The sequence below is a fragment of the Trachypithecus francoisi genome, unplaced genomic scaffold, assembly GCF_009764315.1.
Source record: "Trachypithecus francoisi isolate TF-2019V2 unplaced genomic scaffold, Tfra_2.0 Lachesis_group1, whole genome shotgun sequence".
NCBI classification, from domain to species: Eukaryota; Metazoa; Chordata; class Mammalia; order Primates; family Cercopithecidae; genus Trachypithecus; species Trachypithecus francoisi.
Window position 1 is genome coordinate 117842177 of NW_022681454.1, and position 18751 is coordinate 117860927.

Genomic DNA, 18751 nt, shown 5'->3' on the forward strand with positions numbered 1-18751 from the left:
CAGCTGACAAATATTAGGGGCCCAACAGCTGTGCGCTCCTACTGCCGCCCCACTTTACCCCAAAGGAGAAGCGCAAGACATCCAGAAAAAGCCTGTTGATCCCTACACCTCAGCATCCTGTGTTCACACGAGGTGCAGTGGGATCCAGACTTACCGGGGTCACCCAAATACAAGACACGTTTTGATTTTTGAACTTAGGTACACATGGCTTCTAACATTCACCATATATGATCCATAATTTAGAAGAGATTTTCCTACACTACCCCGTGGTTCTACTTTAGCAGACTTAGATGTGCTATAACAGCTCACTCTCTTAAGCCCTCTTCAGTATCAAAAACAAAACTTTAATCTGTAACACAGTTATCAGCAGTGAAAGTGGAAAAGGTACCTATGAGTCAAAATGACCCTCTGCCCCGCCCCACCACGCCCCACCCTACAAAAAGCTGTTCAGGAGTATTTGGGCTGATTATGAGAATGCTGTCTGTATTCCCAGGGACAGACAAATGCCTATCCTGGTTAGAAGCTGCGCTGCTCAGCCTTCAGGGTAGAAAGCTCCCCACGCCCTCTACCCAAGGAGAAGAGAAGCAAATGGGGTGGCCAGGCTCCAGGACATGGACTGTTTAGTGTGGTTTCTGCAGTCCAGGTCACCGTCATGGGTGAATCTTTTCCTTCTTTCTTTTCCACCCAAGTGCCCAAGGTCCTACAGCTGCTATAGGGCCTCTTCCTTAGGATGAGTCAGCCCCGCTATTCCCCTTCCCTCCTTTTTTTTTTTTTTTTTTTTTTTGAGATGGAGTCTCACTCTGTCACCTAAGTGGGAGTTCAGTGATGTAATCTTAGCTCACTGCCACCTCTGCCTCCCGGGTTCAAAAAATTCTCCTGCCTCAGCCTCCCAAGTACCTCAGGTTACAGGCACCCACCACCACGCCCAGCTAATTTTTATATTTTTAGTAGAGACAGAGTTTCAACTTGTTGGCCAGGCTGCTCTCGAACTCCCGACCTCAGGTGATCCACCTGCCTTGGCCTCCCAAAGTGCTGGGATTACAGGCATGAGCCACGGCATCTGGCCGAGTCAGTCCAGGAATCCTGACTTTTTGTTCTGGCAAAATTACTGTCTTCCACGTCTACATTCCAAGTAGCTAAATCAGAGATCTGGCCTTGGGGCAGGCTTGAAGAATCCCTGTTCTTGGTCCTCAAGAGGTCCCACCAGGGTCTGGGACAATTCCAAGATTTGTGTCCTTAAAAAGGAAAGAAACTTAACATACATGGCTCTCACAGAGCTCATGCAGAGCTCAGGCAAGCCTTGGGAGGCGGCCCTAAGGTTTGGGTGTGCCATCGATGATAACAGCTAAGAGATCTGAAGTCAGCTGTCTGGGTTCAAACCTCAATTCCAACAGCCCTGGCTGTGTGATGTTAGACAACGTCCCCAGCCTCTCTGTGGTTCAGTTTCCTCACTGTAAATGGGCCAAAATAATAGAGCTGCTCTAAAAATTAAGTGAATTCGTGCATAAAAGGTATTTAGAACAATGCTTGGCACATGGGGGAGTTCAACTGACATGTATTGAACAGAGTAACTTAGCAATTAGTAAATATACTCATGCAGGCCAGGCGCGGTGGCTCACACCTGTAATTCCAAAACTTTCGGAGGCTGAGGCGAGAGGGTCACTTGAGCCCAGGAGTTTGAGACTAGCATGGGCAACACAGCAATATTCCATCACTAAAAATAAAACATACATGTATATATACACTCATATATTCACAGTGTATTTATAATATACAAAATAGCTGGAATACAGACTTAACTATTCACAATGATTACTTCTAGAGAAGGGGGAATGCAAATTTCAGATTTTTACCCCACACATATATTTTTGTATTATCTGAAATATTTAAGCAAATTGTATGTATAAATTTGCCCCAAAACACATAGCAGAACAATGTAGTTTTGACTCAAAAATCTTCAAATCATGATGGAATTGTCCTGTGAAAGTAAAGTTAGAGAGATGAAAAGTCTCCCTCCAGCCTAAATGCTCTTTCATATGACCTATATGACACAAACCAATGCAGACACCCCAATCCTTTCCCTACTGTCATAAGAAGTTTTCAGTGAACTGCATTCCCCTTTACAAACTAGATGATAGTTACAGTTACCAGGCAAGAACGTGGATCTAGTTCTGCTTTTTCAAAGGCCAATGTTCCTCACATAATAGCAATGCATTCTTCAACCGGTCAACTGCCCACAACACCTGAGGTGACAGACGCAAAGTGCTTGGCACTTACTTACCCTTGCCGGTTTACTACAAAGAAGAGAACACAGGAACAGCCAAATGCAAGAGACGCACAGAGCACACCATGGGGCAGAGAGGTCGGGGCTCCCATGCCATCCCTGGAAGTGCCACCTCCCCAGCACCAAATGAGTTCACCAAACCAGAAGCTCTCCAAACCCAATATTTAGAGGGATTTATGGAGTTTTCATAACAGACCTGATTAAGTCATTGGCCACCCGTGACTAGCTCAATCTCCAGCCTGTCTCGTCTCCCCTCCCAGAGGTAGGGGTGAGGCTGATACATCCAACTCTTTAATCATGACTCATCTTTCTGGCAACCAGCCCTGATCCTGAACCTGTCCAGGGGCCCAAAGCCACCTGTCATCTCATTATCATACAAAAGATACTCCTATCACCCCAGAAATTCCAAAAGTCTTAGAAGCTCTTGTGGCAGGTATTGAAGCCTAAGACCAAATATTATAACCAATGATGTTCCTATCACTCAGGAAGTTACAATGGTTTTAGAAGCTCCGGGCCAAAAACCAGGAAGAATACTAAATAGATACGCTATTATACTATGTATCCCACTATCATGATAATTTTTTTTGAGACAGAGTCTACCACTGTTGCCCAGTTTGGAGTGCAGTGGTGCGATCTCAGCTCACTGCAACCTCCACCTCCCAGGTTCAAGCAATTCCTGTGCCTCACCCTCCTGAGTAGCTGGGACTACAGGTGTGCGACACTACAACTGACTAATTTTTGCATTTTTTAGTAGAGACAGGGTTTCACTGTGTTGGCCAGGCTGGCCTTCAACTCCTGGCCTCAAGTGATCTGCCCGCCTCAGCCTCCCAAAATCTGAGATAAGTCATGAGCCACCAAGCCTGGCCTCACTATCACAATAATTATACTGAGAGGATGGGGGAGAAAAACGTGGGCAACAGGAGGAGCGGGGAGGGTAAGCAACCTGAATCCTTGTCTTCCACAGTAGGACATCTCCCTGTCTTTCACACAATCTAGAAGAACAAGCTAAAACATAAACACAGTAACCTCCAAGGAGCAGGGATCAGAGTAGAGAAGGGTAAGGTAGGGGATTGCTGGGTTTTGTCCTAAATCTTGTTAATTTCTCACTCTTAGAGTTGTATGCCTGTACAACTTTGCTAAAAATGAGTATTTACCTGTAATCCCAGCACTTTGGGAAGCCAAGGTGGGCAGGTCACGAGGTCAGGAGATCAAGACCATCCTGGCTAACACGACGAAACCCCATCTCTACTAAAAATACAAAATATTAGCCAGGCGTGGTGGCAGGCACCTGTAGTCCCAGCTACTTAGGAGGCTGAGGCAGGAGAATGGTGTGAACCCAGGAGGCAGAGCCTGCAGTGAGCTGAGACCACGCCACTGCACTGCACTCCAGCCTGGGTGACAGAGCAAGACTCCGTCTCAAAAAAAAAAAAAAAAGAGTATTTAATTTTTAAACAAAATCTGATATTGACCAACAACAATAGTGTACTAAGTGATACGGTTTTTTGTTTTTGTTTGAGAGAGGGTCTTCCTCTGTTGCCCAGGCTGGAGTGCCATGGTGCAATTCTAACTTACTACAGCCTCAAATTATTGGGATCAGGTGATCAACCTCCCAAGCAGCTAGAACCACAGGTGTGCACCACCACATCCAGCATTTTTTTTTTTTTTTTTTTGGTACAGTTGGAGGTCTCGCTATGTTGCTGGTCTTAAACTCCTGACCTCAGTGGATCCTACTGCCTCAGCCTCCCTAAGTGCTGGGATTACAGGTGTGAGCCACCACACCAGGCCCAAGTGGCATATTCTAAAATTTTTTGGAATCCAACCACTTTGAAAATGTATGGAGAGCTATAAATCATCTCCCCATAAACACATGGATGTATATACACAAAATTGTTGCACAGAATTTTGGGGACGTCATAAATTTCTGAGAGCTGGGTTAAGAACCTTAGGATTATAGATTCTGATTTCTTTATTTTTTCTTTTTTTTTTTTTTTGAGACAGAGTCTCGCTTTGTCGTCCAGGCTGGAGTGCAGTGGCGTGATCTCGGTTCACTGCAAGCTCCGCCTCCCGGGTTCACGCCATTCTCCTGCCTCAGCCTCCCGAGTAGCTGGGACTACAGGCGCCTGCCACCATGCCCGGCTGATTTTTTGTATTTTTAGTGGAGGCAGGGTTTCACTATAGCCAGGTTAGTCTCAATCTCCTGAATTCATGATCTGCCCTCCTCGGCCTCCCAAAGTCTGGGATTACAGGTGTGAGCGACCGCACCCGGCCCTAGATTCTGGTTTATTAAAGGAAATGTATTTCAAGTCAGAGCTTGTCATTTATTGCACAGGAAAATAGAAAGTTCATTTAAAAAATCAAAAACACTCACATGATAAAATGAGGTCCTGCTTGGTTTTAAACTACTTGGTGACCACCATCAGTTATTTTCTTGACTACAGGATGCACCTAATTCCTAACTATGAAAAAAGGTACAAACATTGTTTATCGGGCTTTTGGCTTCAGCCTTGAAACAATCGGATTCTCTCAAACTCAGGAATGTGAATCGCTGTTGATGCAGCTGTTTCCATTCTAGAAATGGACCTGGAATCATGTACTTTTCATCCATGGAGAGTCCTTCGTGTAAAACTTGAAAAGGCAAGGTCCCAAATTCCCCATATGGGTGTTTCTTCCAGTAGAGGAATTACTCTAATGCCTTCTTAGCAAAACTTACATAATCAGGGCAGGCCATCAAAATACTCCAAAACACAAAGTTTAGCTCCATTTCTGATGGACCTGTCTCCACTGCTATCAACCTCACCAACAGCCTCACATCAAGTCAGAGAAACGGTTTTTTCACTTAAGAAGGATCTTCATGGCTGGGTGTGGTGGCTCATGCCTGTAATCCTATCACTTTGGGAGGCCAATGTGGGTGGATCACGAGGTCAGGAGTTTGTGACCAGTCTGGTCAACATACTGAAACCCCGTCTGTACTAAAAATACAAAAATGAGCCAGGCTTGGGGGCACGTGCCTGTAGTCCCAGCTACTCAGGAGGCTGAGGCAGGAGAACTGCTTGAACCCGGGAGGTGGAAGTTGTGGTGAGCCAAGATCACACCACTGCACTCCAGCCCGGGCAACAGAATGAGACTCCATCTCAAAAAAAAAAAAAAAAAAAAAAATGGTATCTGTTAACCAGAGGCAATGAAAAGCACCTCCCAGGCTGCTGTAGTAGGTGGATCGGTAACTGTGGTGGAAGATTCCAACCCCCGAGATCTGTGACTATGTCACGCAGCAAAAGGGCTTTGCCACAGGCCTTAGGAGAAGTATCCTGGGCTATCCAGGGAGGTCCAATCTAATCCCATGAGCCTCTAAGAGCATAGAACTGGCCAGGCGAGGTGGCTCGTCCCTGTAATCTCTGCACTTTGAGAGGCTAAGGCAGGCGGATCACGAGATCAAGAGATGGAGACCACCCTGGCTAAAATGGTGAAACCCCATCTCTACTAAAAATACAAAAATTAGTCAGGCATCATGGCGGGCACCTGTAGTCTCAGCTACTCAGTAGGCTGAAGCAGGAGAATCACTTGAACCCAGGAGGTAGAGGTTGCAGCGAGCTGAGATCACGCCACTGCACTCCAACCTGGCCAACAGTGTGAAGACTCCATCTCAAAAAAATATTTTAAAATAGGGCATAGAACTTTCTCCGAGTGGAAGAAGAGAAATGCACACAGGGGAACTGGGGAGCCTGAGCAGGTCCCTGGCCTAGCTAGTCCTGAGCTGATGGGACCACATGCAAAGACCAGATAGAGGCCTCAGGAGCTGAGGGCAGCCCTCAACAGATGGCCAGCAAGGGAACAGACACCTCAGTCCTGCAACCACAAGGAACTATATTTGGCCAAAAACGCTTGGAAACAATTCTCCAATGAGGAATGCAGCCCAGACCACATGGTGATTTTTGCCCAGTAACACCCACGTCAGACTTCCGTCCCACAGAACTGTGAGATGTTACAATTTCAATTGTTTTAAGCCACGAAATAAGTGGAAATGTGGTAAAGCAGCAACAGAAATGAATACAGTGATTTACGTGGAAACCCCTAGAAGAGTGTCTGGCATGGTGTTGTCACCTGACAAGCGTTTCCTGATTTCCTTACATTGCAAGGCAGGGCTGGCCACACTCCATCCAAAAGAGATGATAGACTTGCTCTGACAAAACAGATTCAGTGAATTACAAATGGCCCAGAACACCTACAAATTTCAGGTTTCAGGTAAGTGATTGCCTTTCCTTTCACTTAGAAACCTCCCAGTGCTCATCTTACTGATAAACTCTAAGTACCAGGCAGGAGACTAAACACCAGACAAACCCAGCCCCAGATGCCCTGAGGAAGCCCATCCCAGCACTCACTCCGCTGCACTGAAATGATGTCCAGGTCAGTTTATCCCACTAGACCAAGAACTCCAGCTCTCCATGTGTGAGTCACCAGTGCTGCCTCTGCATCTCTGCTTCTCTGCTTCTACGACGGTGCTTCTGCACTTCACAGGAAATCTGTATCAATGTTTGTCAACACTATATATGACAGTATAACTTAATATCTGCACAGAAAATATAAATTCTCTGAGGACCAGGGCCGGGTTTATTAGCCTTTTTACTCCCACTGCCACTGTCTGGGACATTAGAGGCACTCGGTAGAAGTTGGTGAAGAGAAAGAAAAGGCAGAGGAGAGACAGGAAAGCAGGACCAACACTGCAGACACAGATTCTGAGGTGGCTGCAGGAGAGGCAGGGCAGAGAAACTTCCTGGATGCTGGAATGGGGTTCACTGTGATACCTGCTGCTGGATTTCAAATGTCAAAGGTGATGCTTTGCTGACCTTGACCTCTGACTGCCCTTTAACTGCCCTTTAGCTTTCCCAACCTGAAGACAGGGCACTTAGAAACTGCAATGTCAAGAAATTATGCTTCATTAAAGCATGAGAATGTTATTTACATGGATGCTCATTACTTCATTTTTTACATGGGAATGTAAATAATTGAAGAGATTGTTAAAGACCAGGCCAGGCGCGGTGGCTCAAGCCTGTAATCCCAGCACTTTGGGAGGCCGAGACGGGCGGATCACGAGGTCAGGAGATCGAGACTATCCTGGCTAATACGGTGAAACCCCATCTCTACTAAAAATACAAAAAACTAGCCGGGCGACGAGGCGGGCGCCTGTAGTCCCAGCTACTCGGGAGGCTGAGACAGGAGAATGGCGTGAACCCGGGAGGCGGAGCTTGCAGTGAGCTGAGAGCCGGCCACTGCACTCCAGCCTGGGCGGCAGAGCAAGACTCCGTCTCAAAAAAAAAAAAAAAAGACTAAATCATGCACATTCAATAACTTTGTAAAATATTAATGATAACTGAAACACAAATTTTGATGGTCCCCAAAAATGCTAAAATATAAAACAATACTGGCCAATTAAAGATAGAAAACAATCCTAATGAAGCTCCCCAACAGACACATTAAAACTTCTCTGTACATTAAACATTTGGGATTTCAAAGGAAAACCCAGATTCATTCCATTCTTAATACGGCGTTTAAAAAAAAAAATCTTAGGCAATACAATATTTAATTTAAAATTTACAAAATTCCATTACATTCATGATTTCATTTCATCCTCAAAACAATCTCCTGAGTTAGGCAGAACAGGTATTACTAACAACTAACTCCATTTTACAGGAAAGGGAACTGAAGTTCACAAAGTACTTGGACTTAACAAAACCTTTAATAGGGCCACATATCGAAACCAAATCCTCTGCTCAAAAGAACTAGAGTAAGTTATCTTTTACATAGTATTCATACTTATATCCTGTCAACATCCAAAAATGTTTTGAGGTAGCCTGCAATAATAGACACCTATCCAATAAAAACATTAAAATGAAAAACAGGTGGGAAAAAAAAACAGCAGGTGACATGGGAGACAGACAAAGGTAGATACCAAAGACTGAGACTGAGAATCTAAGAAAACTTCCTCTCTGACCTTCCAGTTCCAGGGGGATAGTACTAAAGGAAACAAGATGGTTTATAGACTCATAAACTGACAAAAGAGAGGTTGCATCAGTTCTTAACTATGAAACACTCCTGGCAGCCACAGCAAATCTCTTGGACAACATACCAATGGCATCAAAGCAAGAGTATACTTCAGTGATAGAATGAATTAAGTTCCCTGTTTGGGACCCAGGCCAGGGCTAGAGAAAAGAACTCTGAAATGTAGAGCTCAAAAATATATCCTCTGTCGGCCAGGCACAGTGGCTCACACCTGTAATCCCCAGCACTCTGGAAGGCCGAGGCAGACAGATCACGAAGTCAGGAGGTGGAGACCACACTGGCTAGCACAGTGAAATCCTGTTTCTACTAAAAATACAAAAAATTAGCCAGGCGTGGTGGCAGGCACCTGTAGTCCCAGCTGCTTGGAAGGCTGAGGTAGGAGAATGGAGTGAACCCAGGAGGCGGAGCTTGCAGTGAGCGGAGATCCTGCCACTGCGCTCCAGCCTGGGCAACAGAGCAAAACTCCGACTCCAAAAAAAAAAAAAAAATATATATATATATATATATATATACCCTGTGTCTTCTCCATACCCAAGTGTCTCCTTCTGTGAGAGACTTCCTTACACCATTGTGGGGAAGAGAATTTTTCTCTGCTATATTTGCTTGAAAGAATTAAAGGTGTAGGGCAAAAATTCTTGGAAATTATGTCATTTACGATCCTCAAAAGTGAGAAAAATGAAGCCCAGAAGAGAAGACCTTCCAGGAAAATTCCAGAGCCGGAGGTAGACCCAGTACATTGTTTCTGTTTTTGTTTTGAGAGGAAGTCTCACTCTATGGCCCAGGCTGGAGTGCAGTGGAGCCATTTCACTCACTGCAACCTCCGCCTCCTGGGTTCAAGCTATTCTCCTGCCTCAGTCTCCTGAGTAGCTGCAATTACAGGAGCCCACCACCACGCCCAACTAATTTTTGTATTTTTAGTAGAGACAGGGTTTCACCATGTTGGCCAGGTTGGTCTCGAACTCATGACCTCAGGTGATCCGCCTGCCTAGACTTCCCAAAGTCCTCGGATTACAGGCGTGAGCCACCGCACCCAGCCGGCCTGGTAAGTTTTAATCAAGTACTCTGAACTATGCAACAAACACTAGGAAGTAATAGAAAAAAAATTAATCTAAAAACCCTCTGGAGAGTCAAAGAATTGCAGATTTTAAACAGCATGAATACTTGGATTCATGGTATTGAAAAAGGACCTCGCACTTACCCGCATGTACAAACTGCCTGCCCACCTCTATCAGAGTATTTTTCAAGCTGTGCTACAGTTAACTATGTACTGCCCAAAGCCAATCTGTCCCTGCAGATCATAAGCTCTTAAAGACCAGGACTTCAGGAGAACAAGCAAAACTTCAGAGAGAAGGGAGCCACCGAAACAGAGTTCATAGCAATGGGTCGTCAGGAGCTGATGACTGGAGGTGGGCTGCAGCCTTGGGGTCTGGGACAGCGGAGGGCAGAGAAGGCAAAAGGGCCTGCATGACATGCTACAGGGCTAGGAGCCACAGCTGCAGTGATTAGTTCAGTTTTGTCTCGTATGCCTGTTACTTATACACCATGTCTTATTCAGAAAGAACTTCAGGTTGAGTATTTGGACTCCTTAAGCCTTCTGCTGTTTGTCTTCAGGACGTTTAACACTCTTAAAAGGGGAAAACTGTCCCGTTCGATTTTGCTTCCTGGGACATTACAGGTTTTTCAAAAGTTTGATGAAAACATTCACTAAGGAGTGATTCCACTTTCTCTGGTGGCTGAGAAATACGCGTCTGAGGGGCAGCATCAGTTCTCCCCATCAAGCTGAGGTTGGAGTCTCCCCATCTATGGACCTCACCCTGGCTTCCCCCTCATAAATCTGACCTCTAACTGTAACTGCCTTGGCCTCATTCCGTGGGTGTGGATGCTCCTGCTTGAAACGCATTTTTCAGCCCGCCAAATTTTTGGGAGAGTTTCTTCCACTCTCCAGGCGCTGAGAGCTACAAAGTTCAATCTGGCTTTCCAGATTTTTTTTTCTTCCCATTACTAACGGAATCCCCATCAAGCTACCAATGACTTTCTTCACAGAATTGGAAAAAACGGCTTTAAAGTTCATATGGAACCAAAAAAGAGCCCGCATTGCCAAGACAATCCTAAGTCAAAAGGACAAAGCTGGAGGCGTCACGCTACCTGACTTCAAACTATACTACAAGGCTACAGTAACCAAAACAGCATGGTACTGGTACCACAACAGAGAAATAGACCAATGGAACAGAACAGAGTCCTCAGAAATAATACCACACATCTACAGCCATCTGATCTTTGACAAACCTGACAAAAACAAGAAATGGGGAAAGGATTCCCTATTTAATAAATGGTGCTGGGAAAATTGGCTAGCCATAAGTAGAAAGCTGAAACTGGATCCTTTCCTTACCCCTTATACGAAAATTAATTCAAGATGGATTAGAGACTTAAATGTTAGACCTAATACCATAAAAACCCTAGAAGAAAATCTAGGTAGTACCATTCAGGACATAGGCATGGGCAAGGACTTCATGTCTAAAACACCAAAAGCAACGGCAGCAAAAGCCAAAATGACAAATGGGATCTCATTAAACTAAAGAGCTTTTGCACAGCAAAAGAAACTACCATCAGAGTGAACAGGCAACCTACAGAATGGGAGAAAATTTTTGCAACCTACTCATCTGACAAAGGGCTAATATCCAGAATCTACAAAGAACTCAAACAAATATACAAGAAAAAAACAAACAACCCCATCAAAAAGTGGGGAAAGGATATGAACAGACATTTCTCAAAAGAAGACATCCATACAGCCAACAGACACATGAAAAAATGCTCGTCATCACTCGCCATCAGAGAAATGCAAATCAAAACCACAATGAGATACCATCTCACACCAGTTAGAATGGCAATCATTAAGAAGTCAGGAAACAATAGATGTTGGAGAGGATGTGGAGAAATAGGAACACTTTTACACTGTTGGTGGGATTGTAAACTAGTTCAACCATTATGGAAAACAGTATGGCAATTCCTCAAGGATCTAGAACTAGATGTACCATATGACCCAGCCATCCCACTACTGGGTATATACCCAAAGGATTATAAATTACTCTACTACAAAGACACATGCACACGTATGTTTATTGCGGCACTATTCACAATAGCAAAGACTTGGAATCAACCCAAATGTCCATCTGTGACAGACTGGATTAAGAAAATGTGGCACATATACACCATGGAATACTATGCAGCCATCAAAAAGGATGAGTTAGCGTCCTTTGTAGGGACATGGATGCAGCTGGAAACCATCATTCTTAGCAAACTATCACAAGAAGAGAAAACCAAACACCGCATGTTCTCACTCATAGGTGGGAACTGAACAATGAGATCACTTGGACTCGGGAAGGGGAACATCACACACTGGGGCCTATCAGGGGGAGGGGGAGGAGGGGGGATTGCATTGGGGAGTTATACATGATATAAACGTTATGCACATGTACCCTAGAACTTAAAGTATAATAAATAAATAAATAAATAAATAAAATAAAATTTTATTTAAAACTAAAAAAAAAAAAAAAAGAAATCAAGAAGCGCCAGGCAGAAGGGCCCTGCTCCCATCAATCAGAGCCCAGCGGAAGGCCAGAGCAGGAAGTGCAGCGGTGGGACGCGGTGACAACCCCTCGCCCCCCGGGACCGCCCGCCTGGGCAGAGGTCGGTGAGGCCGCTGCTCGACAGCTCCGGCCCGCGCCTTTCGCTTTCTCCCGCCCAGCAAGTGAGAGGATAAATCACGGGGCGGGGGCAGTGCGCCCCCAGCAATGGCGCACCCGGCGCACAGACCCCCACTACACGCGCGTCCCAGGCGGGGTCGACCCAGACGAGTCACCGGGCGGCGCACAGTCCCACTAGCAGGGCAGCCAGGACCCACGCGCGCGGGTCCACGCAGCCACCTATATAAGTGACAAAACAGTCAGAAAGCCATCATGCGGGGCCAGGAAAGAGCCCCCACCCAGAGTCACTGACTCCCTCGTCTGAGGGTCCGCGCAGTCCCCTCGGTGAGTCTGGCGAAGCAGTCCCACTGCGAGGGAGGGCGGGGAGGACGTTGGAGTCTCCACACGCGGTGACCCGTACCCCGTTCCATGAGTGGGTCCATGCAGGGTCCTCCACACGCGGGGACCAGCCAGGCCGCGGAGGATCAGGCAGAAGCCAGCGCCCGGGTCCATGCAGTCCCCTCCGCGGCAGACGCGGGGAGCCGGGGAGCAGTGGGGACCGGCCCGCACCCGCAGGGCGCCCGGGACCCCCGCGCTGGCCCACGCGGTATCGCAGCAGACGCGAAGCCCCCGGTGCCACCCGAGGCGGAGGCAAAGCCCAGGCGCAGGGACCCGGGGTCCCGACCCCGGAACCTGCGGAGCCCACCTCGGAGCCGCCACGCCGGGCGCAGAGACCCCCGCCCGGTCCGGAGACCCTGTCGCCCGTCGCCCAGTCTCACCTCCGGCGGCCGCCTGCCAGCGCTAACTCCTCGCCGCCGCGCCTGGGCCGAGTAGAGCGCAGCTGAGCAGCCGACAGAGACGCAGCAGCCTCAACAAGGGAGTCCCGGGGCGGGGCTGCCGCCGCCGCCGCCTCCGCCTCCGCCGCCACCTCAACAAGGGAGTCCCGGGGCGGGGCTGCCGCAGCCGCCGCCGCCGCCGCCGCTTCAGCCAGTGTTCCCCGCTCAGGATGTGGCTGGGATCAAGGAGCTGCAGCTGCCGTTGGGCTGAGGCCGGGACACACACCATGCAGGTGTACAGGGCCCCGCCCGCAGCCCCGTCCCCAGCAGAGCCAGGCGCCCAGGGCCCGCCCCCCGGCCAATAGGGAGCGAGCTGTGCAGAGAGGGCGGGGCCTTAGGTAACATAGGGAGGTTGGGCCTTAGGCCTTAGGTAACATAGCATATGGTTGTAATCCCAGCTACTCAGGAGGCTGAGGTAGGAGAATCACTTGAACCCAGGAAGCGGAGGTTGCAGTGAGCCGAGATCGTGCCACTGCACTCCAGCCTGGCGACAGAGTGAGACTCCGTCTCAAAAATAAATAAATAAATAAAGCCCCTTGAATGTAAGAAATGTGGTAAAACATTTACTCTTTCCCATTCCCTCAATAACATGAAAGAGCTCACACTGCAGAGAAACCTTAAGAATGTAGGAAATATGGTCAAGCCTTCAGATTTTTCTGTTTGTGAAAATTTGGGAGGCCTCAGACTGGAGAAAAGCCTTTTGAATTTAAATTTGTGGTAAGGCCTTCAGTTGAGTTAGTTCCTTTGGATGACATCAGCTCATTCCTGAGAAAAACCCTATGAATGTCCAGAATGTGGGAATGTTTCATTTCTCTCATACCCACTCAAGGACATATGAAAATGCACACTGTAGCTGGCTGGACCTTGTAAATACAAGAACGTACACAGGATTAAAACTCTAATAGTTTAGAAACTGCAAGAATATTTTCAGTTTTAACATTCACTTGAAAAGTCATGTGAAATCTCCCACTGGAAAGAAATTCTATAAGTCAAGCTTTTCTAATTTGGAAACCCTGATGCAAATTAATTATGGTGCAGTGCTTGAAAAAAATGTATGAAATGTTACACAAGTTACACTTAGCCAGTGTGTGGGATTTTCTTTTCACTGCTGCTTATCAGCATGCCAAAAGTCGAATCTTCGGACTCAAGTCTTGCCTGCCTTAGACATAATGGCCTCACTGCATGTGGAGCTAACCCCAGGAAGATGGAGTGGCACTCTCTGGAGGATTAGGTGGTCTCCACCAATGTGGGTCGATGGGCTCCTGAACTCTTTCCTGTAACCATGCAGAGAGTCTACACTGCCAGTGATCATGTACCTCAACTCTTTAGATGTAGAAACTCAAAATATTCAAAATATTCTGAAACAGTTTCCATTGAAAGGAAAGAGAAAAGAGGTCAGATGCCACACTCCGGTCAAGAGAACTAGTAGATGGCTCACACGAACACTCTGTCGCTACTGTCTGTGCCTCTGTCACAACAAATATCCTGATCCTTTAGTTTTAAGGGTACAGGGCCATTTTCCTCCCTTTCTTACTGGTAGTTCTCAAGATAACTGTATGATATGCTGGGAATGCAATATCCTGATAATCAGGTGACATTGGTCAGAACAGCCCAGGCTCTGTTAGAGTCCCTGCTCGAAACAGAATGTCCTTTAACGCTTGTGTCCAGCAAACCACATCGTGTGAGAAAACCCAAGGTGGGTTCCTTTCTGGGGTCCCTCAGTTGTAGTGCAAGTGAAGGATGTACACTCAAAACTCCATCCATCTGCTCTGGGTAGCTTTCCTGATCTTGCGGTAGCGGTTCATATTGAATCCCAGACTTCTGTTGTCTTCTGTTTGCTGTTTGTAAGTAATAAATTAACTTCATGGAATTTATGTATGAATGTGTTTGGTCTCATTGTACTCAGAAATGTTGGTAGCCATTGCACAGTGAAAACACCTCATAATTGGTGAAAACACTTATGGCCCCCTTATGCCAGAGCAAGGAGATTAATTCAATCAAACATAAACTTCATGTTCATAAAACCCTGTAGCACAATTATTACCATGCGGGAGGCCTTTAACAATGGTGATGCTGATTTGAAGAACTCTGAAGGAAGAAATTTACACAAATGGGTTGGGTACATGGGAGTCCCTGATAACTTAAAGCAACCCTTACTCCCCTCTGCCTAAAAAATGTGGAGAGGCTGGGTGCAGTGGCTCAGGCCTGTAATCTGAGCACTTTGGGAGGCCGAGGTAGGCAGATCACAAGGTCAGGGGTTCAAGACCAGCCTGACCAACATAGGGAAGCCACATTTCTACTAAAAATACAAAAATTAGATGGGCTTGGTGGCAGACACTTGTAATCCCAGCTACTTGGGAGGCTGAGGCAGGAGAATTGCTTGAACCTGGGAGGCGGAGGTTGCAGTGAGTCACGACCATGCCACTGCACTCCAGCCTGGGTGACAGGGCAAGACTCCCTCTCAGGAAAAAAAAAAAAAAAGTGGATAAGAACTGAAACAGGTTTAAAATTTCACCTAATTGGAAATGCAAACTTTACAAAAATAATATTTAAAATAAAAGGTTAAGTGAGTGCTCATTGAATTTTATGCCTCCACAAAATAGGTTGTGATTAACTTCCACATTTGTTGAAAGCCACCAAAGTTGGGAAGCCTCCATGTCTGAAATTCACATGTGGCTCAAATAAGAATCATCCCTGGGGATACCCCAAAGTTTAAATATGGTATCCCCTGTGATATTATGAGGAATTACTGTACATAAAACAGGTTGTCTTCCTTTAACTCTGAAAATCATATTATCTTGCCTAAATTCCCCATAATGCATTGCTCTGCAGTATCCTATAGTGGACATAGGTTTCCTGACCAATGAGCACTAAAATTAAATGTGTGCAGTTCACCTATGTTCTTACCAAAATGGAAATCCCTGAATTCCACCAGTTAGAATATCATGACCGAATGTCAGATTTTTGGAATACGTAAGTTTTCTGTAAGGTTATTAGGTATTATTCCATTTTATTAATAGATATAAATATATTTAGATGACCTATTTCTCCTGTGTTTTAGTCTTAATAGATTGTGTCTTTTAATTCATCCAGTTGGTCTAAGTTACCAAGTTTGTGGGTTATGGAGATTGTAATATTCTTTATTATTTCATCATCCATGGGCATTCTAATATAAAGATCTCTTTTAATTCTTATGTTATTAGGTTGGTGCCAATGGAATTGTGGTTTTGGACCATGAATTTTAAATTTTTATAACTAGGCTGCAACACATCTTTATTAATCAAAATAGAACCCATTGCAACGGGCGGGGCACAGTGGTTCACGCCCGTAATCCCAGCACTTTGGGAGGCTGAAGCAGGCGGATCAGGAGGTCAGGAGTTTGAGACCAGCCTGACCAACATGGTGAAATCCCATATTGACTAAAAGGACAAAAAGTAGCCGGGCATGGTGGCATGTGCCTGTAATCCCAGCTACTCAAGAGGCTGAGGCAGGAGAATCTCTTGAACCCAGGAGGCAGAGGTTGCATAAAAATGAAGGTCCTTTCCTGTCTGCCACTAATTGCCTGTGTGATTTTTGGCAAATATTTAGTCCTCGGCCCAATTCTGCTTCCTTATAAGGCTCCTTCCAGCTCTGAAATTTTGTAACTCTGGTTTCTACTCAAAGCTTCACTTTCCAACTCCCCACACTTGGCTGTTCTAAAACGTTTGTTTTGCCTCCTGATTTTACTTTCCATGCCTTTTTTGTTCTCCTCCACTTCTCATTACTATCCCATAGTCTTTTGGATTTAAGTTCTTCTAGAAAAGTTCCTCCTTTCTAATCAATTATTTTTCAACTTCCGTTGTCTCTGAAAAAAATATTACAAATGGTCGATTTTATCTTGGAAAGAAGATCCAGAATGTGTTGGCTTCCTGTTTTGTTGGTGAAATGTCTACAGCTTGGAGACTGGACTTGGGTCAGGATTCCCCACTAAACCTTACAAGAGATAGCTTCAGAGCTGCTGGTCGGGCCGCTATTTCTCTCTCTCTGCTCTGTTTTACTAAACTCAATTAATTTTTAAATATGCAGGATAGGCCAGATGTGGTGGCTCCAGCCAGTAATCCCATCACTTCGGGAGGCCACGGCGGGTGGATCACGAGCTCAGGAGATTGAGAATAGCCTGACCAACAAGGTAAAACTCCGTCTCTATTAAAAATACAAAATTTAGCGGGATGTGGTGGTGCGCAACTATAGTCCCAGCCACTCAGGAAGCTGAGGCAGGAGAATCGAGGGAACCTGGAGGCAGAGGTTGCAGTGAGTTGAGATCCCGCAAGTGCTCTCCAGCCAGGGTGACAGAGCTTGACTCTGTCTCTCTCTCTGTTTCTCTTTTACTCTCTCTCTCTCTATATATATATAGAAGAAAATATAAATATATTTATTCAGGATAAGGGCATAAGTAATTCATCTGCTTTTATGACCCAGTATGAACGTTAAATGGAAGCCGGAAATGAAACTTTCCGTTTTTCATCAGCTTGTAGTCGCAAGCTGATGGCGACCCTAGCAGCCAACACGCCACGCCCCTCGGCGGCTGGGGGTCCCCGATCGCCGGGGGGCGAGGCACCACTCGCGATCGGGGCCCAGAGCAGCTGCCGCGACACGCCCCCCGGCAGCTGGGGGCTGCCACGCCATGCCCCCAGCCGCCGGCACACAACACCCATTAGGCCGGGGTCGTGGCGTGGCGACTGCAGGGGGCCCGGATCAGGGGGCGTGGGTGCCCCAGCCTCCCAGCGATAGTGGGCCCACAGCCTCTGGGGCGTGTCGTGGCGGCGGCTGTGGGGCCCACAGATAGGTGTACACTGCCTGTGGTATTAGGAGTAATAATATGGTTATTACACATCAATGATGGATTTTAAAAATTGTCAATGGTACTAACAATAGGATACCATTGTTTATTTGGATAATTATTTTATGTATCTGATTATGCACCCTTAGTATTAGTTATTAATATTAATGTCATTGAACATTATTATTAGTCCCTAATACTAATCATTATTTTCTAACAACATCACTTTGTATTGATTTAAGTAACATTCATTGCGGATAACATTATTTGATTATTAATGGTGAGATAAATATTAATTACCATTCCAAATCGTTAACATTTTAATCCACCATAAATTTTTACGAAGTATATTGTGATCATAATATCGACTTTTAATATTAATATTTATTATATTTATTAATATTAATAATTAATAGACTTGTTCCTGATGTCCACCGGGTGAGGATGATATTACTTTAAACATCAGAAAAGGTGTACACGCACCCAGTGATATTGCTTCAAATTTCCGCCCGAGAGGGGAATTTGAGACAGGCAATATTGCTGGGAGTAGACACACACGTGGGATAAAGTAATTAATATTCAGGGGGAAGATTATGATTCGATTCCGAATACAGGGGTGTCGTGGCGGCGGCTCGGGGCCCCGGCTCGCGGGGGGGCGGGTCCCCCGCCCCACGGCCATCGGGGCCGCAAGACGCCTTGGGGCGTGTGGTGGCAGCGGCTGTGGGGCCCACAGCTAGGGGTACAGTGCCTGTGGTATTAGGGATAATAATATGGTTATTACACATCAATGATGGATTTAAAATATTGTCAAATGTACTAATAATAGGATACCATTGTTAATTTGGATAATTATTTTATGTATCTGATTATGCACCCTTAGTATTAGTTATTAATATTAATGTCATTGAACATTATTATTAGTCCCTAATACTAATCATTATTTTCTAACAACATCACTTTGTATTGATTTAAGTAACATTCATTGCGGATAACATTATTTGATTATTAATGGTGAGATAAATATTAATTACCATTCCAAATCGTTAACATTTTAATCCACCATAAATTTTTACGA

At 45.7% G+C, this 18751-nt stretch overlaps 1 long non-coding RNA gene across 2 annotated transcripts; it reads right to left on the reverse strand.

Moving 5' to 3' along the window:
- Positions 1-950: 950 nt before the first annotated feature.
- Positions 951-7218, reverse strand: LOC117085850. 2 transcript variants are annotated; one of them, XR_004438097.1, is made up of 3 exons: positions 6661-7218; positions 6410-6503; positions 951-2243 (listed from the first exon to the last, which is right to left on the reverse strand). It is a non-coding gene; the product is annotated as an uncharacterized LOC117085850 (long non-coding RNA). The 2 variants fall into 2 exon arrangements; XR_004438096.1 differs by having other exon boundaries at positions 953-2243; positions 6410-6461.
- Between the last annotated feature and the right edge of the window lie 11533 nt (positions 7219-18751).